We start from the raw sequence: 21,908 nt of genomic DNA, 5'->3' as shown, positions 1-21,908 counted from the left end.
AGAGCTAGAAAGATAGCATTGCGTTACATTACATGGCAATGCAATGCACAGTTGCTGAAGTTGAACCAAAATGAGCTTGTCATCTGGCTTCTGCAACTTTGAACATGAAAAATCCAATGAGGAGAAGAAAAGCAAAGCCAAAGAGTCCATCCCAAAATCCGACAAACAAGCAAAATGAACAAAAAACATTGAATTCAATACTTTCTGATTTTAGAAACTGCATTAAAGAAGGGGTGCACCGGTCCTGGAGATACTGCAATACCAGGTCAATGCGTGGAGTGGACAGAGCAAGCTCTTTTTCCATCTCCCTGTTCTAAAAATCCATTTAATATATGGTCCCCAGATAGGGGACGTATCAGATATTAAACTGATAAGAAAAGATACTACACTTGATCTTAGCCAAAAGGCCGAGAAGCGATAACCAGAATTGGTTTCGAACTACGGAGCCACCCAAGGATCCTGAAGAGTCCATTTGTGGAGATGAGCTCCTGGACTCCCGTTAAGAAGACATGTTGTCAACCTCTAGATCCCTTACATGCCTGCACTTTTCGGCTTGCTGCTGCTGCAATCCACGCGTTTTAGATCTGCATAACTCCACCTCTTTAAACACAGCACCCTCACCCCCTGCTGTTCCCACCCGCCTCAACACCGTTGGAAGGGAGGAGAACCAATTAAGGCGGGGGGTGGGGTGGAACGAGCAGCTGTCTACCCTTAGCAGGAGGGCTGCTGATTACTTACCTCTCCTGCTGCTGCTGCTGGCTGTCCAGCAGCAGACTGAAGGTGGCTGCTGCTGTGCGCAGGTATATAAAGGCTCAGAGCCTATTATGACATGCGCAGCCAGCGTTCCATTGCCACATTCCATCTACTGCAGGCAGGATACCTGGCTGGCTGAATGTCGCTGAGAAGCTCACAGAGACCGCCATAAGCAACAGTTTAACAGAATGCCACAGACTAATCAACCAAACTTTTTGGGTTGGGTTCTCTTTTATAGTCTGCAGGCATTAATTGAAAGAAGTCAGTGTTCCAGCAGAGGGAGACAGCGTTTCAGAAAAGGCATTGTAGCAAACCAAAAAAGAAATTTTAAGCGCAGCAGAGTAACCAGCGCACATACCTGTTAGCTCAGGTGAGTTTAAAAGGCTGCTGTTGATAACAAGGGCATTTGCTAAATAGATGGTGTGTGTGCAACAATATACTGAAAGGTCAATTATATTGTGCAGCTTATCTCACCACCTGTAGTTATTTAGGTGAAAGCTCCAAAATGCTTGCCTAATATGTCTGTTTATCCAAAAGGAAGTAAAGAGGGAGAGCTAGAAAGATAGCATTGCGTTACATTACATGGCAATGCAATGCACAGTTGCTGAAGTTGAACCAAAATGAGCTTGTCATCTGGCTTCTGCAACTTTGAACATGAAAAATCCAATGAGGAGAAGAAAAGCAAAGCCAAAGAGTCCATCCCAAAATCCGACAAACAAGCAAAATGAACAAAAAACATTGAATTCAATACTTTCTGATTTTAGAAACTGCATTAAAGAAGGGGTGCACCGGTCCTGGAGATACTGCAATACCAGGTCAATGCGTGGAGTGGACAGAGCAAGCTCTTTTTCCATCTCCCTGTTCTAAAAATCCATTTAATATATGGTCCCCAGATAGGGGACGTATCAGATATTAAACTGATAAGAACAGATTTTTTTTTTAATTTGGCTATCCCCCACATGGGGATAAAAACCGTTTATTTAAAATTTAACAAATTACAGAAATAAAACCATTACATCCACATTACACTTTCGGGACTTCAAAGAAAAATAAAAATTCCATCACAGCAAATTTTACAAGACTTCAAATATTCCATAGGTTAAAAAGCCATTTGCCTGCCAACTTTACATTCTTTTTCCTGTCCAATAAATAGTATATGTACATTTCACTTTTACAAAAGGCTAAAACATCATCTACTGGTAACATTTCATGTTTAAAAACAGCAATATTTCTAGCATTCCAGAGCGCTATCTTGGCACAATTCACTGTCTTCCACGCCATTATTTTTTGGTCCATTGTTGGGCATTCCAGAAGACCATATAACACTGATGCAAAATTAAAGTCCTTGAGGTCCACCATTTTCTCCAGCAGGGGGATTAGTCTTCTCCAGAACTCTTTAGCAAAAGCACAAGTCCATAAAAGATGCTTCACTGTCTCTTCTTCTTGACAACCTTCTCTTGGGCAGATGGCAGACCTCACAAAACCTCTTCTGTACTGGAATGCCCGGCAAGGAAGACAGTGGTGTGCGCAGCTCCAAGACATGTCTTTCTGTACATTAAAAAGATAAGGGGCGTTAATCATTTTCCATATGTGTACAGTTTTGTCATCATCATAACGTTCAATATCACACAACGTCACATCAGTACTAATTTGTTTGAGTAGTGTCTTGCTGTTACATAGATCCCCTGTCTGTTTCTTATTCAAATTAAAATCAAGAATAATTTTCTTTAAAATCTCATAATGTGCAGGTAGGTTAAAAGCATAAGGAGAGGATAAAACCGTTTCAAACCAACCAAACCTTCTCATGAGAAAACCAGTGTTAAAACGCATAAAATAGGAAAGGTAATTATCTTTAAAAAGGGTTTTAAAACAGAAACAGAAAAAATGTATTAAAAGAAACTTATCTAAAACAGGGAAATCTTTCCCACCTTTAACCTTTGGCTTTGTCACAATTTCTCTTTTGAGTTTCTCCATTTTTGAGCCCCAAAAAAAGGTAAAACATACTTTTGTAATTCGTTTCAACAAATTTGTAGGAGGGGGGAACACCAAACTAAGATATAACAGGATAGGTAATATCACCATTTTTACAATCAGAACTTTACCTTCCATTGACAGCTTTCTCATATTCCACATGCAGATTTTCTGATTAATTTTCTGTGCTGCCGCATCCCAGCTATTAAAACCATTATTAGATTCATTAAAAGAAACACCTAAAATAGTAATGGAATCTGTAACTGCAATTGGTACATCATGTAAACTCATCCCCCCGACATTTAAAATATTACATTTAGTAAGATTAATTTTAAAACCGGAAACTGTACAAAAAGACTGAATTTGGCTTATCGTTTTTTGTATTGAAGGTACATCACATCCAAACACTGCTACATCATCCATATAGCTTACAACTTTAACTTGTAGACCGTTCCCTCCGGGTAAGGGTACTCCACATATTTGCTTATCCCGGCGTATTGTACATAAAAGGGGTTCTATAGCACATATAAAAAGCAGGGGGGACAAAGGGCAACCCTGCTTCACCCCTGATTTTAAAACTACCTCTTTTGTTTTAAAACCATTAACTAAAATCTTACTCGTACAATCATTATAAAAAGCTTTAAGAGACAATAAAAACCCACCCGGAATGCCCATTTTTTCTAAAACTTTAAAAAGATAAAAATGAGACACGCGGTCAAAAGCTTTCTCAAAATCCACCGCTAGGATTGACATCTTTGTCTTTCTGGTTTTTACATCTTCAATACAATCTTTCACCAGGTTTAAATTGTCCCAGATACTACGCCCAGGTACCCCGCATACCTGATTTGCATGAATTACTTTATGTATCACCTTTTTCAACCGATTTGCACAGATCTTAGCCATAATTTTGTAATCACTATTTAAAAGAGTTATCGGCCTCCAGTTTTTAAGATCCGTTTTGTCACCTTTTTTGTATAGTAGTGATACCTCACCTTTCTTCCATGAGTTGAGTAAAACCTTATTATTAAAAACTTCGGAAAACAAATTAAACAAATCATCTTTTAAAATATCATAAAAACTTATATAAAACTCTATGGGGATACCATCAGGGCCGGGCACTTTACCATTTTTAAAACTCTTCATGGTTTCTAAAATCTCTTCCTCAACTAGTGGTTGGGATAAAAAACTTTGGGCATCAGCATCTAGGGTGGACTTGATCTCCCCCAGGAAAGTGTGTATTAAATCATGGTCTACAGTTTTTACATTAAAAAGATCATTAAAATAGACATTTACCTTATCCAATATAACGTTGATATTATTATCTCCATCTATGTTATCAATTATTGTTTTTGTCTGTTTATTTTTCTTAAAAAAATACCTGGAACAAGTCTCATCCTCTTCTACGTGTTTTACCTTTGAACGAAAAATCAGTTCTTTTCCTTTTTGTTCCAACCACTTTGAAATTTCTCCTTTAAGACTCAATATATCATTACCTACATCCAGACCATTGTCTTTGAATTTGTACAATGTCTGTAACCTGATATTAAGAAAATTATAGATCTCAAACTTTTCTTTAGCTTTTTGTATGCTTTTCTTAATAAAGAAATCTTTAATGCTTATTTTCATTCTATCCCACCAGGAGCTAAAAGAAATATTGGGGTTTTTCCTTTTTCTACACTTTACATAAAACTCAATAAAATCCGATAAAATTTGTGGATCTTTTAAAAGGGACACATTCAATTTCCAAGATTTCTTACCACATTTCTTCTTTCCATTAATCCTCACTCTAAAAGATAAAACCTTGTGATCTGAGAGAATATTAGTTAAAACTTCACATTTCACTGGCAGTATTTTTTCTGAACCTAAAACAAAATCTATCCTGGAGCTACATGTAGAATTGCTCCAGGTGAAACCAGCGTCTATAGGGCTATCCTTGTTACATTCTTTATACACATCAGTTAATTTACAATCATTTATAATATTGCTTAACATTCCAGACGTTTTGTCATAATTTCTACTCACGGAACCGGAGCGTCGGCTTTCGCCTTTTAAAATACAATTAAAATCACCTGCCAGGATAAAAGGTTCAGAAATGTTAATAAATAAAGGTAAAATTTCCAGCATATCAGCCCTTTCATTTTTATCAGGTGACCCATAAAAATTTAAAAACTGCCATCTTGTCCCATCAATAAAAGCCTTAACTAAAAGAATACGACCCGGTAAAATATCTTGGATAAAATCAATAGACACATTTCCCTTAAAAAGTATAGCTACCCCGGCTGATCCAGTTGCATTTGATCCAGACCAGATCGATGGACCATGTTTCCACTCTTCCTTATATTTTTTGTAAGAAATCTTATGAGGGATATGACATTCTTGTAAAAAAAAAACAGAAGCTGTAAAACAGGTTAAAAAATGTAAAACAGTAGCTCTTCTGGTCTTGGATCCTATGCCTCTCACATTGAGGGAAACACCACTAATGTCAGCCATCATAACAAATGGTTAGGAAGAAACAAAAACTGGACTTTACCTATCCGATGGACGGATCAGACCACTTGGACTTTCACCAACGCCCTCTTCTGAATCCACCGTTATCAAAGAGTCTTCATCATCGGAGAAGGAACATTCACTTAAATTAAGACCCGACGCTACTGGGGTGTAGCTCGGAAGGATATTGAGAGAAAGGTTACACTGGGTCTCCATAGGCTGACCATTTAGGTCCTCGTCAGGTGGGTCTCCGAGAGGCTCCGCACTCCCCTGCTGACCCGCAGAGGGTCGTAACACAGGGGCAGGCTGCGCACATGGCGGAGCCTCAGAGTCCCCGGAGGCAGCCAGGTTCGGGGCCCCACCTGGGGCAGCAGAGCCCCGGGACCTCGGGATTCCAGAGTCTACACCCCCGTGAGGGGATGTATCCATCTCCTCCCTATTAGCCACCTCCACGGAACCATTCTTTTTCTTATTATGAGACCTCACCAAATGCCACGTACCGCCCTCGCTCTCGTGAGACCCAGTGGGAATTTTGGGCTCGGTGTCAGCCTTTTGGCGCTCTTTTTTGGCCTTACCGACCGCCCCTTTATGATCTTTCTCAGCCTTCCTTTTAGCCTCCTTATGGTCTTTCAGCCAGCTCCTGGGCTCCTGTGAGTTACCTGTCATTGACTCGGAGGGATTGTTACTAGTCGAAGCGCCCTTATCACCTCCCGAGGCTCCAGGTTGCTGTTCCTCCTCCTGAGGGGTGGTCTGATTGGCCCGTCCATTCCCGGATGTCTTGGACTTCTCCTTTTGTTTTTGTTCATCCTCTCTGAACCTGTGAGGGCAAGAAAAATAGAAATGACCAGGTGTCCGACAAAAAGAGCATTTTTTTTCATTTGGGCACTCCTTTGTGTCATGTTCAGTACTGGCACAATTTCTACAAGTGGCACCACAACTATCCTTAGAGTGCCCATAGAGACCACAATACCTACAGAAAAGTGGCATTCCTGAGAAAAAAAAATCCCCATTAGTTTGCCCTATTTTAAATCGAGCTGGAGGAAGTCTCACACCTCCAGGGAATTTTGGGTCTCTTTCACATTTTACTAAAAACTTCCATTTTGAGGTCCAGATGTTAAACTCATTCAACACTTTCCCAATCAATTTCACACTTTTAAAATAAACTGACAAAAAGGAAATAACCTCTGGTGCCGTTATGAAGGGTGAGAAGATTTTCACAACCACCATCTTTACCTCATCCAGGACGTGCTCGATAATCTGAATCCCTTTTAGACCAGGGCTATTTTCTACCGACTTAACTCTGGACAAAACATCTTTGAAAATACCTTCGCCAGTAAAGGTTACATCATAGTCTCCACGTCGAGGATAATCCTGGATAGAAAGGATTTCGTTGGTTCTGACGTGGAGCAGTTTCTCAAGCACGTCCTTGACTACATATCCCAGATTCCGCATATCGGAACCACCAGCCGTAAAGCGGACCCTTATGGTGTTCTTGAGCCTCGCATATAGAGGCACGAGGTTGGGGTCAACCTCCATGGTATGGCGCAACAAAATGCAAATTGCAACCGCCTGCAATCTGCGCCTTCAGAGCTTTGTGATAAAGCACCTGAAGGCTGGGGGATCGCTGCCCGTTACCCTAGGACTAATCCCTCTCCCTAATAGCAGCAGGCAGGTGAAGCCCACCGAAGTGGACGATCCTGCCAGGCCAAGGAGAGGGGTACCTGAGTGCCCTTCAACTGAAACCTCCTGCTGTGAAGCACTTGGTCTCAGCCAAAAGGCCGAGAAGCGATAACCAGAATTGGTTTCGAACTACGGAGCCACCCAAGGATCCTGAAGAGTCCATTTGTGGAGATGAGCTCCTGGACTCCCGTTAAGAAGACATGTTGTCAACCTCTAGATCCCTTACATGCCTGCACTTTTCGGCTTGCTGCTGCTGCAATCCACGCGTTTTAGATCTGCATAACTCCACCTCTTTAAACACAGCACCCTCACCCCCTGCTGTTCCCACCCGCCTCAACACCGTTGGAAGGGAGGAGAACCAATTAAGGCGGGGGGTGGGGTGGAACGAGCAGCTGTCTACCCTTAGCAGGAGGGCTGCTGATTACTTACCTCTCCTGCTGCTGCTGGCTGTCCAGCAGCAGACTGAAGGTGGCTGCTGCTGTGCGCAGGTATATAAAGGCTCAGAGCCTATTATGACACGCGCAGCCAGCGTTCCATTGCCACATTCCATCTACTGCAGGCAGGATACCTGGCTGGCTGAATGTCGCTGAGAAGCTCACAGAGACCGCCATAAGCAACAGTTTAACAGAATGCCACAGACTAATCAACCAAACTTTTTGGGTTGGGTTCTCTTTTATAGTCTGCAGGCATTAATTGAAAGAAGTCAGTGTTCCAGCAGAGGGAGACAACGTTTCAGAAAAGGCATTGTAGCAAACCAAAAAAGAAATTTTAAGCGCAGCAGAGTAACCAGCGCACATACCTGTTAGCTCAGGTGAGTTTAAAAGGCTGCTGTTGATAACAAGGGCATTTGCTAAATAGATGGTGTGTGTGCAACAATATACTGAAAGGTCAATTATATTGTGCAGCTTATCTCACCACCTGTAGTTATTTAGGTGAAAGCTCCAAAATGCTTGCCTAATATGTCTGTTTATCCAAAAGGAAGTAAAGAAGGAGAGCTAGAAAGATAGCATTGCGTTACATTACATGGCAATGCAATGCACAGTTGCTGAAGTTGAACCAAAATGAGCTTGTCATCTGGCTTCTGCAACTTTGAACATGAAAAATCCAATGAGGAGAAGAAAAGCAAAGCCAAAGAGTCCATCCCAAAATCCGACAAACAAGCAAAATGAACAAAAAACATTGAATTCAATACTTTCTGATTTTAGAAACTGCATTAAAGAAGGGGTGCACCGGTCCTGGAGATACTGCAATACCAGGTCAATGCGTGGAGTGGACAGAGCAAGCTCTTTTTCCATCTCCCTGTTCTAAAAATCCATTTAATATATGGTCCCCAGATAGGGGACGTATCAGATATTAAACTGATAAGAACAGATACTACACTTGATCTTAGCCAAAAGGCCGAGAAGCGATAACCAGAATTGGTTTCGAACTACGGAGCCACCCAAGGATCCTGAAGAGTCCATTTGTGGAGATGAGCTCCTGGACTCCCGTTAAGAAGACATGTTGTCAACCTCTAGATCCCTTACATGCCTGCACTTTTCGGCTTGCTGCTGCTGCAATCCACGCGTTTTAGATCTGCATAACTCCACCTCTTTAAACACAGCACCCTCACCCCCTGCTGTTCCCACCCGCCTCAACACCGTTGGAAGGGAGGAGAACCAATTAAGGCGGGGGGTGGGGTGGAACGAGCAGCTGTCTACCCTTAGCAGGAGGGCTGCTGATTACTTACCTCTCCTGCTGCTGCTGGCTGTCCAGCAGCAGACTGAAGGTGGCTGCTGCTGTGCGCAGGTATATAAAGGCTCAGAGCCTATTATGACACGCGCAGCCAGCGTTCCATTGCCACATTCCATCTACTGCAGGCAGGATACCTGGCTGGCTGAATGTCGCTGAGAAGCTCACAGAGACCGCCATAAGCAACAGTTTAACAGAATGCCACAGACTAATCAACCAAACTTTTTGGGTTGGGTTCTCTTTTATAGTCTGCAGGCATTAATTGAAAGAAGTCAGTGTTCCAGCAGAGGGAGACAACGTTTCAGAAAAGGCATTGTAGCAAACCAAAAAAGAAATTTTAAGCGCAGCAGAGTAACCAGCGCACATACCTGTTAGCTCAGGTGAGTTTAAAAGGCTGCTGTTGATAACAAGGGCATTTGCTAAATAGATGGTGTGTGTGCAACAATATACTGAAAGGTCAATTATATTGTGCAGCTTATCTCACCACCTGTAGTTATTTAGGTGAAAGCTCCAAAATGCTTGCCTAATATGTCTGTTTATCCAAAAGGAAGTAAAGAGGGAGAGCTAGAAAGATAGCATTGCGTTACATTACATGGCAATGCAATGCACAGTTGCTGAAGTTGAACCAAAATGAGCTTGTCATCTGGCTTCTGCAACTTTGAACATGAAAAATCCAATGAGGAGAAGAAAAGCAAAGCCAAAGAGTCCATCCCAAAATCCGACAAACAAGCAAAATGAACAAAAAACATTGAATTCAATACTTTCTGATTTTAGAAACTGCATTAAAGAAGGGGTGCACCGGTCCTGGAGATACTGCAATACCAGGTCAATGCGTGGAGTGGACAGAGCAAGCTCTTTTTCCATCTCCCTGTTCTAAAAATCCATTTAATATATGGTCCCCAGATAGGGGACGTATCAGATATTAAACTGATAAGAACAGATACTACACTTGATCTTAGCCAAAAGGCCGAGAAGCGATAACCAGAATTGGTTTCGAACTACGGAGCCACCCAAGGATCCTGAAGAGTCCATTTGTGGAGATGAGCTCCTGGACTCCCGTTAAGAAGACATGTTGTCAACCTCTAGATCCCTTACATGCCTGCACTTTTCGGCTTGCTGCTGCTGCAATCCACGCGTTTTAGATCTGCATAACTCCACCTCTTTAAACACAGCACCCTCACCCCCTGCTGTTCCCACCCGCCTCAACACCGTTGGAAGGGAGGAGAACCAATTAAGGCGGGGGGTGGGGTGGAACGAGCAGCTGTCTACCCTTAGCAGGAGGGCTGCTGATTACTTACCTCTCCTGCTGCTGCTGGCTGTCCAGCAGCAGACTGAAGGTGGCTGCTGCTGTGCGCAGGTATATAAAGGCTCAGAGCCTATTATGACACGCGCAGCCAGCGTTCCATTGCCACATTCCATCTACTGCAGGCAGGATACCTGGCTGGCTGAATGTCGCTGAGAAGCTCACAGAGACCGCCATAAGCAACAGTTTAACAGAATGCCACAGACTAATCAACCAAACTTTTTGGGTTGGGTTCTCTTTTATAGTCTGCAGGCATTAATTGAAAGAAGTCAGTGTTCCAGCAGAGGGAGACAACGTTTCAGAAAAGGCATTGTAGCAAACCAAAAAAGAAATTTTAAGCGCAGCAGAGTAACCAGCGCACATACCTGTTAGCTCAGGTGAGTTTAAAAGGCTGCTGTTGATAACAAGGGCATTTGCTAAATAGATGGTGTGTGTGCAACAATATACTGAAAGGTCAATTATATTGTGCAGCTTATCTCACCACCTGTAGTTATTTAGGTGAAAGCTCCAAAATGCTTGCCTAATATGTCTGTTTATCCAAAAGGAAGTAAAGAGGGAGAGCTAGAAAGATAGCATTGCGTTACATTACATGGCAATGCAATGCACAGTTGCTGAAGTTGAACCAAAATGAGCTTGTCATCTGGCTTCTGCAACTTTGAACATGAAAAATCCAATGAGGAGAAGAAAAGCAAAGCCAAAGAGTCCATCCCAAAATCCGACAAACAAGCAAAATGAACAAAAAACATTGAATTCAATACTTTCTGATTTTAGAAACTGCATTAAAGAAGGGGTGCACCGGTCCTGGAGATACTGCAATACCAGGTCAATGCGTGGAGTGGACAGAGCAAGCTCTTTTTCCATCTCCCTGTTCTAAAAATCCATTTAATATATGGTCCCCAGATAGGGGACGTATCAGATATTAAACTGATAAGAACAGATACTACACTTGATCTTAGCCAAAAGGCCGAGAAGCGATAACCAGAATTGGTTTCGAACTACGGAGCCACCCAAGGATCCTGAAGAGTCCATTTGTGGAGATGAGCTCCTGGACTCCCGTTAAGAAGACATGTTGTCAACCTCTAGATCCCTTACATGCCTGCACTTTTCGGCTTGCTGCTGCTGCAATCCACGCGTTTTAGATCTGCATAACTCCACCTCTTTAAACACAGCACCCTCACCCCCTGCTGTTCCCACCCGCCTCAACACCGTTGGAAGGGAGGAGAACCAATTAAGGCGGGGGGTGGGGTGGAACGAGCAGCTGTCTACCCTTAGCAGGAGGGCTGCTGATTACTTACCTCTCCTGCTGCTGCTGGCTGTCCAGCAGCAGACTGAAGGTGGCTGCTGCTGTGCGCAGGTATATAAAGGCTCAGAGCCTATTATGACACGCGCAGCCAGCGTTCCATTGCCACATTCCATCTACTGCAGGCAGGATACCTGGCTGGCTGAATGTCGCTGAGAAGCTCACAGAGACCGCCATAAGCAACAGTTTAACAGAATGCCACAGACTAATCAACCAAACTTTTTGGGTTGGGTTCTCTTTTATAGTCTGCAGGCATTAATTGAAAGAAGTCAGTGTTCCAGCAGAGGGAGACAACGTTTCAGAAAAGGCATTGTAGCAAACCAAAAAAGAAATTTTAAGCGCAGCAGAGTAACCAGCGCACATACCTGTTAGCTCAGGTGAGTTTAAAAGGCTGCTGTTGATAACAAGGGCATTTGCTAAATAGATGGTGTGTGTGCAACAATATACTGAAAGGTCAATTATATTGTGCAGCTTATCTCACCACCTGTAGTTATTTAGGTGAAAGCTCCAAAATGCTTGCCTAATATGTCTGTTTATCCAAAAGGAAGTAAAGAGGGAGAGCTAGAAAGATAGCATTGCGTTACATTACATGGCAATGCAATGCACAGTTGCTGAAGTTGAACCAAAATGAGCTTGTCATCTGGCTTCTGCAACTTTGAACATGAAAAATCCAATGAGGAGAAGAAAAGCAAAGCCAAAGAGTCCATCCCAAAATCCGACAAACAAGCAAAATGAACAAAAAACATTGAATTCAATACTTTCTGATTTTAGAAACTGCATTAAAGAAGGGGTGCACCGGTCCTGGAGATACTGCAATACCAGGTCAATGCGTGGAGTGGACAGAGCAAGCTCTTTTTCCATCTCCCTGTTCTAAAAATCCATTTAATATATGGTCCCCAGATAGGGGACGTATCAGATATTAAACTGATAAGAACAGATACTACACTTGATCTTAGCCAAAAGGCCGAGAAGCGATAACCAGAATTGGTTTCGAACTACGGAGCCACCCAAGGATCCTGAAGAGTCCATTTGTGGAGATGAGCTCCTGGACTCCCGTTAAGAAGACATGTTGTCAACCTCTAGATCCCTTACATGCCTGCACTTTTCGGCTTGCTGCTGCTGCAATCCACGCGTTTTAGATCTGCATAACTCCACCTCTTTAAACACAGCACCCTCACCCCCTGCTGTTCCCACCCGCCTCAACACCGTTGGAAGGGAGGAGAACCAATTAAGGCGGGGGGTGGGGTGGAACGAGCAGCTGTCTACCCTTAGCAGGAGGGCTGCTGATTACTTACCTCTCCTGCTGCTGCTGGCTGTCCAGCAGCAGACTGAAGGTGGCTGCTGCTGTGCGCAGGTATATAAAGGCTCAGAGCCTATTATGACACGCGCAGCCAGCGTTCCATTGCCACATTCCATCTACTGCAGGCAGGATACCTGGCTGGCTGAATGTCGCTGAGAAGCTCACAGAGACCGCCATAAGCAACAGTTTAACAGAATGCCACAGACTAATCAACCAAACTTTTTGGGTTGGGTTCTCTTTTATAGTCTGCAGGCATTAATTGAAAGAAGTCAGTGTTCCAGCAGAGGGAGACAACGTTTCAGAAAAGGCATTGTAGCAAACCAAAAAAGAAATTTTAAGCGCAGCAGAGTAACCAGCGCACATACCTGTTAGCTCAGGTGAGTTTAAAAGGCTGCTGTTGATAACAAGGGCATTTGCTAAATAGATGGTGTGTGTGCAACAATATACTGAAAGGTCAATTATATTGTGCAGCTTATCTCACCACCTGTAGTTATTTAGGTGAAAGCTCCAAAATGCTTGCCTAATATGTCTGTTTATCCAAAAGGAAGTAAAGAGGGAGAGCTAGAAAGATAGCATTGCGTTACATTACATGGCAATGCAATGCACAGTTGCTGAAGTTGAACCAAAATGAGCTTGTCATCTGGCTTCTGCAACTTTGAACATGAAAAATCCAATGAGGAGAAGAAAAGCAAAGCCAAAGAGTCCATCCCAAAATCCGACAAACAAGCAAAATGAACAAAAAACATTGAATTCAATACTTTCTGATTTTAGAAACTGCATTAAAGAAGGGGTGCACCGGTCCTGGAGATACTGCAATACCAGGTCAATGCGTGGAGTGGACAGAGCAAGCTCTTTTTCCATCTCCCTGTTCTAAAAATCCATTTAATATATGGTCCCCAGATAGGGGACGTATCAGATATTAAACTGATAAGAACAGATACTACACTTGATCTTAGCCAAAAGGCCGAGAAGCGATAACCAGAATTGGTTTCGAACTACGGAGCCACCCAAGGATCCTGAAGAGTCCATTTGTGGAGATGAGCTCCTGGACTCCCGTTAAGAAGACATGTTGTCAACCTCTAGATCCCTTACATGCCTGCACTTTTCGGCTTGCTGCTGCTGAAATCCACGCGTTTTAGATCTGCATAACTCCACCTCTTTAAACACAGCACCCTCACCCCCTGCTGTTCCCACCCGCCTCAACACCGTTGGAAGGGAGGAGAACCAATTAAGGCGGGGGGTGGGGTGGAACGAGCAGCTGTCTACCCTTAGCAGGAGGGCTGCTGATTACTTACCTCTCCTGCTGCTGCTGGCTGTCCAGCAGCAGACTGAAGGTGGCTGCTGCTGTGCGCAGGTATATAAAGGCTCAGAGCCTATTATGACACGCGCAGCCAGCGTTCCATTGCCACATTCCATCTACTGCAGGCAGGATACCTGGCTGGCTGAATGTCGCTGAGAAGCTCACAGAGACCGCCATAAGCAACAGTTTAACAGAATGCCACAGACTAATCAACCAAACTTTTTGGGTTGGGTTCTCTTTTATAGTCTGCAGGCATTAATTGAAAGAAGTCAGTGTTCCAGCAGAGGGAGACAACGTTTCAGAAAAGGCATTGTAGCAAACCAAAAAAGAAATTTTAAGCGCAGCAGAGTAACCAGCGCACATACCTGTTAGCTCAGGTGAGTTTAAAAGGCTGCTGTTGATAACAAGGGCATTTGCTAAATAGATGGTGTGTGTGCAACAATATACTGAAAGGTCAATTATATTGTGCAGCTTATCTCACCACCTGTAGTTATTTAGGTGAAAGCTCCAAAATGCTTGCCTAATATGTCTGTTTATCCAAAAGGAAGTAAAGAGGGAGAGCTAGAAAGATAGCATTGCGTTACATTACATGGCAATGCAATGCACAGTTGCTGAAGTTGAACCAAAATGAGCTTGTCATCTGGCTTCTGCAACTTTGAACATGAAAAATCCAATGAGGAGAAGAAAAGCAAAGCCAAAGAGTCCATCCCAAAATCCGACAAACAAGCAAAATGAACAAAAAACATTGAATTCAATACTTTCTGATTTTAGAAACTGCATTAAAGAAGGGGTGCACCGGTCCTGGAGATACTGCAATACCAGGTCAATGCGTGGAGTGGACAGAGCAAGCTCTTTTTCCATCTCCCTGTTCTAAAAATCCATTTAATATATGGTCCCCAGATAGGGGACGTATCAGATATTAGACTGATAAGAACAGATACTACACTTGATCTTAGCCAAAAGACCGAGAAGCGATAACCAGAATTGGTTTCGAACTACGGAGCCACCCAAGGATCCTGAAGAGTCCATTTGTGGAGATGAGCTCCTGGACTCCCGTTAAGAAGACATGTTGTCAACCTCTAGATCCCTTACATGCCTGCACTTTTCGGCTTGCTGCTGCTGCAATCCACGCGTTTTAGATCTGCATAACTCCACCTCTTTAAACACAGCACCCTCACCCCCTGCTGTTCCCACCCGCCTCAACACCGTTGGAAGGGAGGAGAACCAATTAAGGCGGGGGGTGGGGTGGAACGAGCAGCTGTCTACCCTTAGCAGGAGGGCTGCTGATTACTTACCTCTCCTGCTGCTGCTGGCTGTCCAGCAGCAGACTGAAGGTGGCTGCTGCTGTGCGCAGGTATATAAAGGCTCAGAGCCTATTATGACACGCGCAGCCAGCGTTCCATTGCCACATTCCATCTACTGCAGGCAGGATACCTGGCTGGCTGAATGTCGCTGAGAAGCTCACAGAGACCGCCATAAGCAACAGTTTAACAGAATGCCACAGACTAATCAACCAAACTTTTTGGGTTGGGTTCTCTTTTATAGTCTGCAGGCATTAATTGAAAGAAGTCAGTGTTCCAGCAGAGGGAGACAACGTTTCAGAAAAGGCATTGTAGCAAACCAAAAAAGAAATTTTAAGCGCAGCAGAGTAACCAGCGCACATACCTGTTAGCTCAGGTGAGTTTAAAAGGCTGCTGTTGATAACAAGGGCATTTGCTAAATAGATGGTGTGTGTGCAACAATATACTGAAAGGTCAATTATATTGTGCAGCTTATCTCACCACCTGTAGTTATTTAGGTGAAAGCTCCAAAATGCTTGCCTAATATGTCTGTTTATCCAAAAGGAAGTAAAGAGGGAGAGCTAGAAAGATAGCATTGCGTTACATTACATGGCAATGCAATGCACAGTTGCTGAAGTTGAACCAAAATGAGCTTGTCATCTGGCTTCTGCAACTTTGAACATGAAAAATCCAATGAGGAGAAGAAAAGCAAAGCCAAAGAGTCCATCCCAAAATCCGACAAACAAGCAAAATGAACAAAAAACATTGAATTCAATACTTTCTGATTTTAGAAACTGCATTAAAGAAGGGGTGCACCGGTCCTGGAGATACTGCAATACCAGGTCAATGCGTGGAGTGGACAGAGCAAGCTCTTTTTCCATCTCCCTGTTCTAAAAATCCATTTAATATATGGTCCCCAGATAGGGGACGTATCAGATATTAAACTGATAAGAACAGATACTACACTTGATCTTAGCCAAAAGGCCGAGAAGCGATAACCAGAATTGGTTTCGAACTACGGAGCCACCCAAGGATCCTGAAGAGTCCATTTGTGGAGATGAGCTCCTGGACTCCCGTTAAGAAGACATGTTGTCAACCTCTAGATCCCTTACATGCCTGCACTTTTCGGCTTGCTGCTGCTGCAATCCACGCGTTTTAGATCTGCATAACTCCACCTCTTTAAACACAGCACCCTCACCCCCTGCTGTTCCCACCCGCCTCAACACCGTTGGAAGGGAGGAGAACCAATTAAGGCGGGGGGTGGGGTGGAACGAGCAGCTGTCTACCCTTAGCAGGAGGGCTGCTGATTACTTACCTCTCCTGCTGCTGCTGGCTGTCCAGCAGCAGACTGAAGGTGGCTGCTGCTGTGCGCAGGTATATAAAGGCTCAGAGCCTATTATGACACGCGCAGCCAGCGTTCCATTGCCACATTCCATCTACTGCAGGCAGGATACCTGGCTGGCTGAATGTCGCTGAGAAGCTCACAGAGACCGCCATAAGCAACAGTTTAACAGAATGCCACAGACTAATCAACCAAACTTTTTGGGTTGGGTTCTCTTTTATAGTCTGCAGGCATTAATTGAAAGAAGTCAGTGTTCCAGCAGAGGGAGACAACGTTTCAGAAAAGGCATTGTAGCAAACCAAAAAAGAAATTTTAAGCGCAGCAGAGTAACCAGCGCACATACCTGTTAGCTCAGGTGAGTTTAAAAGGCTGCTGTTGATAACAAGGGCATTTGCTAAATAGATGGTGTGTGTGCAACAATATACTGAAAGGTCAATTATATTGTGCAGCTTATCTCACCACCTGTAGTTATTTAGGTGAAAGCTCCAAAATGCTTGCCTAATATGTCTGTTTATCCAAAAGGAAGTAAAGAGGGAGAGCTAGAAAGATAGCATTGCGTTACATTACATGGCAATGCAATGCACAGTTGCTGAAGTTGAACCAAAATGAGCTTGTCATCTGGCTTCTGCAACTTTGAACATGAAAAATCCAATGAGGAGAAGAAAAGCAAAGCCAAAGAGTCCATCCCAAAATCCGACAAACAAGCAAAATGAACAAAAAACATTGAATTCAATACTTTCTGATTTTAGAAACTGCATTAAAGAAGGGGTGCACCGGTCCTGGAGATACTGCAATACCAGGTCAATGCGTGGAGTGGACAGAGCAAGCTCTTTTTCCATCTCCCTGTTCTAAAAATCCATTTAATATATGGTCCCCAGATAGGGGACGTATCAGATATTAAACTGATAAGAACAGATACTACACTTGATCTTAGCCAAAAGGCCGAGAAGCGATAACCAGAATTGGTTTCGAACTACGGAGCCACCCAAGGATCCTGAAGAGTCCATTTGTGGAGATGAGCTCCTGGACTCCCGTTAAGAAGACATGTTGTCAACCTCTAGATCCCTTACATGCCTGCACTTTTCGGCTTGCTGCTGCTGCAATCCACGCGTTTTAGATCTGCATAACTCCACCTCTTTAAACACAGCACCCTCACCCCCTGCTGTTCCCACCCGCCTCAACACCGTTGGAAGGGAGGAGAACCAATTAAGGCGGGGGGTGGGGTGGAACGAGCAGCTGTCTACCCTTAGCAGGAGGGCTGCTGATTACTTACCTCTCCTGCTGCTGCTGGCTGTCCAGCAGCAGACTGAAGGTGGCTGCTGCTGTGCGCAGGTATATAAAGGCTCAGAGCCTATTATGACACGCGCAGCCAGCGTTCCATTGCCACATTCCATCTACTGCAGGCAGGATACCTGGCTGGCTGAATGTCGCTGAGAAGCTCACAGAGACCGCCATAAGCAACAGTTTAACAGAATGCCACAGACTAATCAACCAAACTTTTTGGGTTGGGTTCTCTTTTATAGTCTGCAGGCATTAATTGAAAGAAGTCAGTGTTCCAGCAGAGGGAGACAACGTTTCAGAAAAGGCATTGTAGCAAACCAAAAAAGAAATTTTAAGCGCAGCAGAGTAACCAGCGCACATACCTGTTAGCTCAGGTGAGTTTAAAAGGCTGCTGTTGATAACAAGGGCATTTGCTAAATAGATGGTGTGTGTGCAACAATATACTGAAAGGTCAATTATATTGTGCAGCTTATCTCACCACCTGTAGTTAATTAGGTGAAAGCTCCAAAATGCTTGCCTAATATGTCTGTTTATCCAAAAGGAAGTAAAGAGGGAGAGCTAGAAAGATAGCATTGCGTTACATTACATGGCAATGCAATGCACAGTTGCTGAAGTTGAACCAAAATGAGCTTGTCATCTGGCTTCTGCAACTTTGAACATGAAAAATCCAATGAGGAGAAGAAAAGCAAAGCCAAAGAGTCCATCCCAAAATCCGACAAACAAGCAAAATGAACAAAAAACATTGAATTCAATACTTTCTGATTTTAGAAACTGCATTAAAGAAGGGGTGCACCGGTCCTGGAGATACTGCAATACCAGGTCAATGCGTGGAGTGGACAGAGCAAGCTCTTTTTCCATCTCCCTGTTCTAAAAATCCATTTAATATATGGTCCCCAGATAGGGGACGTATCAGATATTAAACTGATAAGAACAGATACTACACTTGATCTTAGCCAAAAGGCCGAGAAGCGATAACCAGAATTGGTTTCGAACTACGGAGCCACCCAAGGATCCTGAAGAGTCCATTTGTGGAGATGAGCTCCTGGACTCCCGTTAAGAAGACATGTTGTCAACCTCTAGATCCCTTACATGCCTGCACTTTTCGGCTTGCTGCTGCTGCAATCCACGCGTTTTAGATCTGCATAACTCCACCTCTTTAAACACAGCACCCTCACCCCCTGCTGTTCCCACCCGCCTCAACACCGTTGGAAGGGAGGAGAACCAATTAAGGCGGGGGTGGGGTGGAACGAGCAGCTGTCTACCCTTAGCAGGAGGGCTGCTGATTACTTACCTCTCCTGCTGCTGCTGGCTGTCCAGCAGCAGACTGAAGGTGGCTGCTGCTGTGCGCAGGTATATAAAGGCTCAGAGCCTATTATGACACGCGCAGCCAGCGTTCCATTGCCACATTCCATCTACTGCAGGCAGGATACCTGGCTGGCTGAATGTCGCTGAGAAGCTCACAGAGACCGCCATAAGCAACAGTTTAACAGAATGCCACAGACTAATCAACCAAACTTTTTGGGTTGGGTTCTCTTTTATAGTCTGCAGGCATTAATTGAAAGAAGTCAGTGTTCCAGCAGAGGGAGACAACGTTTCAGAAAAGGCATTGTAGCAAACCAAAAAAGAAATTTTAAGCGCAGCAGAGTAACCAGCGCACATACCTGTTAGCTCAGGTGAGTTTAAAAGGCTGCTGTTGATAACAAGGGCATTTGCTAAATAGATGGTGTGTGTGCAACAATATACTGAAAGGTCAATTATATTGTGCAGCTTATCTCACCACCTGTAGTTATTTAGGTGAAAGCTCCAAAATGCTTGCCTAATATGTCTGTTTATCCAAAAGGAAGTAAAGAGGGAGAGCTAGAAAGATAGCATTGCGTTACATTACATGGCAATGCAATGCACAGTTGCTGAAGTTGAACCAAAATGAGCTTGTCATCTGGCTTCTGCAACTTTGAACATGAAAAATCCAATGAGGAGAAGAAAAGCAAAGCCAAAGAGTCCATCCCAAAATCCGACAAACAAGCAAAATGAACAAAAAACATTGAATTCAATACTTTCTGATTTTAGAAACTGCATTAAAGAAGGGGTGCACCGGTCCTGGAGATACTGCAATACCAGGTCAATGCGTGGAGTGGACAGAGCAAGCTCTTTTTCCATCTCCCTGTTCTAAAAATCCATTTAATATATGGTCCCCAGATAGGGGACGTATCAGATATTAAACTGATAAGAACAGATACTACACTTGATCTTAGCCAAAAGGCCGAGAAGCGATAACCAGAATTGGTTTCGAACTACGGAGCCACCCAAGGATCCTGAAGAGTCCATTTGTGGAGATGAGCTCCTGGACTCCCGTTAAGAAGACATGTTGTCAACCTCTAGATCCCTTACATGCCTGCACTTTTCGGCTTGCTGCTGCTGCAATCCACGCGTTTTAGATCTGCATAACTCCACCTCTTTAAACACAGCACCCTCACCCCCTGCTGTTCCCACCCGCCTCAACACCGTTGGAAGGGAGGAGAACCAATTAAGGCGGGGGGTGGGGTGGAACGAGCAGCTGTCTACCCTTAGCAGGAGGGCTGCTGATTACTTACCTCTCCTGCTGCTGCTGGCTGTCCAGCAGCAGACTGAAGGTGGCTGCTGCTGTGCGCAGGTATATAAAGGCTCAGAGCCTATTATGACACGCGCAGCCAGCGTTCCATTGCCACATTCCATCTACTGCAGGCAGGATACCTGGCTGGCTGAATGTCGCTGAGAAGCTCACAGAGACCGCCATAAGCAACAGTTTAACAGAATGCCACAGACTAATCAACCAAACTTTTTGGGTTGGGTTCTCTTTTATAGTCTGCAGGCATTAATTGAAAGAAGTCAGTGTTCCAGCAGAGGGAGACAACGTTTCAGAAAAGGCATTGTAGCAAACCAAAAAAGAAATTTTAAGCGCAGCAGAGTAACCAGCGCACATACCTGTTAGCTCAGGTGAGTTTAAAAGGCTGCTGTTGATAACAAGGGCATTTGCTAAATAGATGGTGTGTGTGCAACAATATACTGAAAGGTCAATTATATTGTGCAGCTTATCTCACCACCTGTAGTTATTTAGGTGAAAGCTCCAAAATGCTTGCCTAATATGTCTGTTTATCCAAAAGGAAGTAAAGAGGGAGAGCTAGAAAGATAGCATTGCGTTACATTACATGGCAATGCAATGCACAGTTGCTGAAGTTGAACCAAAATGAGCTTGTCATCTGGCTTCTGCAACTTTGAACATGAAAAATCCAATGAGGAGAAGAAAAGCAAAGCCAAAGAGTCCATCCCAAAATCCGACAAACAAGCAAAATGAACAAAAAACATTGAATTCAATACTTTCTGATTTTAGAAACTGCATTAAAGAAGGGGTGCACCGGTCCTGGAGATACTGCAATACCAGGTCAATGCGTGGAGTGGACAGAGCAAGCTCTTTTTCCATCTCCCTGTTCTAAAAATCCATTTAATATATGGTCCCCAGATAGGGGACGTATCAGATATTAAACTGATAAGAACAGATACTACACTTGATCTTAGCCAAAAGGCCGAGAAGCGATAACCAGAATTGGTTTCGAACTACGGAGCCACCCAAGGATCCTGAAGAGTCCATTTGTGGAGATGAGCTCCTGGACTCCCGTTAAGAAGACATGTTGTCAACCTCTAGATCCCTTACATGCCTGCACTTTTCGGCTTGCTGCTGCTGCAATCCACGCGTTTTAGATCTGCATAACTCCACCTCTTTAAACACAGCACCCTCACCCCCTGCTGTTCCCACCCGCCTCAACACCGTTGGAAGGGAGGAGAACCAATTAAGGCGGGGGGTGGGGTGGAACGAGCAGCTGTCTACCCTTAGCAGGAGGGCTGCTGATTACTTACCTCTCCTGCTGCTGCTGGCTGTCCAGCAGCAGACTGAAGGTGGCTGCTGCTGTGCGCAGGTATATAAAGGCTCAGAGCCTATTATGACACGCGCAGCCAGCGTTCCATTGCCACATTCCATCTACTGCAGGCAGGATACCTGGCTGGCTGAATGTCGCTGAGAAGCTCACAGAGACCGCCATAAGCAACAGTTTAACAGAATGCCACAGACTAATCAACCAAACTTTTTGGGTTGGGTTCTCTTTTATAGTCTGCAGGCATTAATTGAAAGAAGTCAGTGTTCCAGCAG

At 44.0% G+C, this 21,908-nt stretch overlaps 13 non-coding genes across 13 annotated transcripts; all 13 read right to left on the bottom strand.

Annotated features, from left to right (window-relative positions):
• Nucleotides 1-228: 228 nt before the first annotated feature.
• Nucleotides 229-419, bottom strand: LOC141231358 (U2 spliceosomal RNA). Its single transcript, XR_012297769.1, has one exon. It is a non-coding gene; the product is annotated as a U2 spliceosomal RNA (small nuclear RNA).
• Nucleotides 420-1,531: 1,112 nt separating this feature from the next.
• LOC141231412 (U2 spliceosomal RNA) lies at nucleotides 1,532-1,729 on the bottom strand. The gene has a single exon (XR_012297817.1). It is a non-coding gene; the product is annotated as a U2 spliceosomal RNA (small nuclear RNA).
• A 6,381-nt stretch (nucleotides 1,730-8,110) lies between these two features.
• Nucleotides 8,111-8,301, bottom strand: LOC141231255 (U2 spliceosomal RNA). The gene has a single exon (XR_012297666.1). It is a non-coding gene; the product is annotated as a U2 spliceosomal RNA (small nuclear RNA).
• Nucleotides 8,302-9,410: 1,109 nt separating this feature from the next.
• LOC141231254 (U2 spliceosomal RNA) lies at nucleotides 9,411-9,601 on the bottom strand. The gene has a single exon (XR_012297665.1). It is a non-coding gene; the product is annotated as a U2 spliceosomal RNA (small nuclear RNA).
• Nucleotides 9,602-10,710: 1,109 nt separating this feature from the next.
• LOC141231253 (U2 spliceosomal RNA) lies at nucleotides 10,711-10,901 on the bottom strand. Its single transcript, XR_012297664.1, has one exon. It is a non-coding gene; the product is annotated as a U2 spliceosomal RNA (small nuclear RNA).
• A 1,109-nt stretch (nucleotides 10,902-12,010) lies between these two features.
• LOC141231252 (U2 spliceosomal RNA) lies at nucleotides 12,011-12,201 on the bottom strand. Its single transcript, XR_012297663.1, has one exon. It is a non-coding gene; the product is annotated as a U2 spliceosomal RNA (small nuclear RNA).
• Nucleotides 12,202-13,310: 1,109 nt separating this feature from the next.
• LOC141231251 (U2 spliceosomal RNA) lies at nucleotides 13,311-13,501 on the bottom strand. Its single transcript, XR_012297662.1, has one exon. It is a non-coding gene; the product is annotated as a U2 spliceosomal RNA (small nuclear RNA).
• A 1,109-nt stretch (nucleotides 13,502-14,610) lies between these two features.
• Nucleotides 14,611-14,801, bottom strand: LOC141231362 (U2 spliceosomal RNA). Its single transcript, XR_012297773.1, has one exon. It is a non-coding gene; the product is annotated as a U2 spliceosomal RNA (small nuclear RNA).
• A 1,109-nt stretch (nucleotides 14,802-15,910) lies between these two features.
• On the bottom strand, nucleotides 15,911-16,101 carry LOC141231250 (U2 spliceosomal RNA). The gene has a single exon (XR_012297660.1). It is a non-coding gene; the product is annotated as a U2 spliceosomal RNA (small nuclear RNA).
• A 1,109-nt stretch (nucleotides 16,102-17,210) lies between these two features.
• LOC141231248 (U2 spliceosomal RNA) lies at nucleotides 17,211-17,401 on the bottom strand. The gene has a single exon (XR_012297658.1). It is a non-coding gene; the product is annotated as a U2 spliceosomal RNA (small nuclear RNA).
• Nucleotides 17,402-18,510: 1,109 nt separating this feature from the next.
• On the bottom strand, nucleotides 18,511-18,701 carry LOC141231247 (U2 spliceosomal RNA). The gene has a single exon (XR_012297657.1). It is a non-coding gene; the product is annotated as a U2 spliceosomal RNA (small nuclear RNA).
• A 1,108-nt stretch (nucleotides 18,702-19,809) lies between these two features.
• On the bottom strand, nucleotides 19,810-20,000 carry LOC141231246 (U2 spliceosomal RNA). The gene has a single exon (XR_012297656.1). It is a non-coding gene; the product is annotated as a U2 spliceosomal RNA (small nuclear RNA).
• A 1,109-nt stretch (nucleotides 20,001-21,109) lies between these two features.
• Nucleotides 21,110-21,300, bottom strand: LOC141231245 (U2 spliceosomal RNA). The gene has a single exon (XR_012297654.1). It is a non-coding gene; the product is annotated as a U2 spliceosomal RNA (small nuclear RNA).
• Between the last annotated feature and the right edge of the window lie 608 nt (nucleotides 21,301-21,908).

The sequence above is a fragment of the Phyllobates terribilis genome, unplaced genomic scaffold (genome assembly GCF_046119375.1).
Source record: "Phyllobates terribilis strain yellow unplaced genomic scaffold, ASM4611937v1 Scaffold_505__1_contigs__length_1300667, whole genome shotgun sequence".
In the NCBI taxonomy this organism is placed as follows: domain Eukaryota; kingdom Metazoa; phylum Chordata; class Amphibia; order Anura; family Dendrobatidae; genus Phyllobates; species Phyllobates terribilis.
The sequence above is the reverse complement of the archived record's forward strand: the minus strand, read 5'-3'. Positions and strand labels throughout refer to the sequence as shown.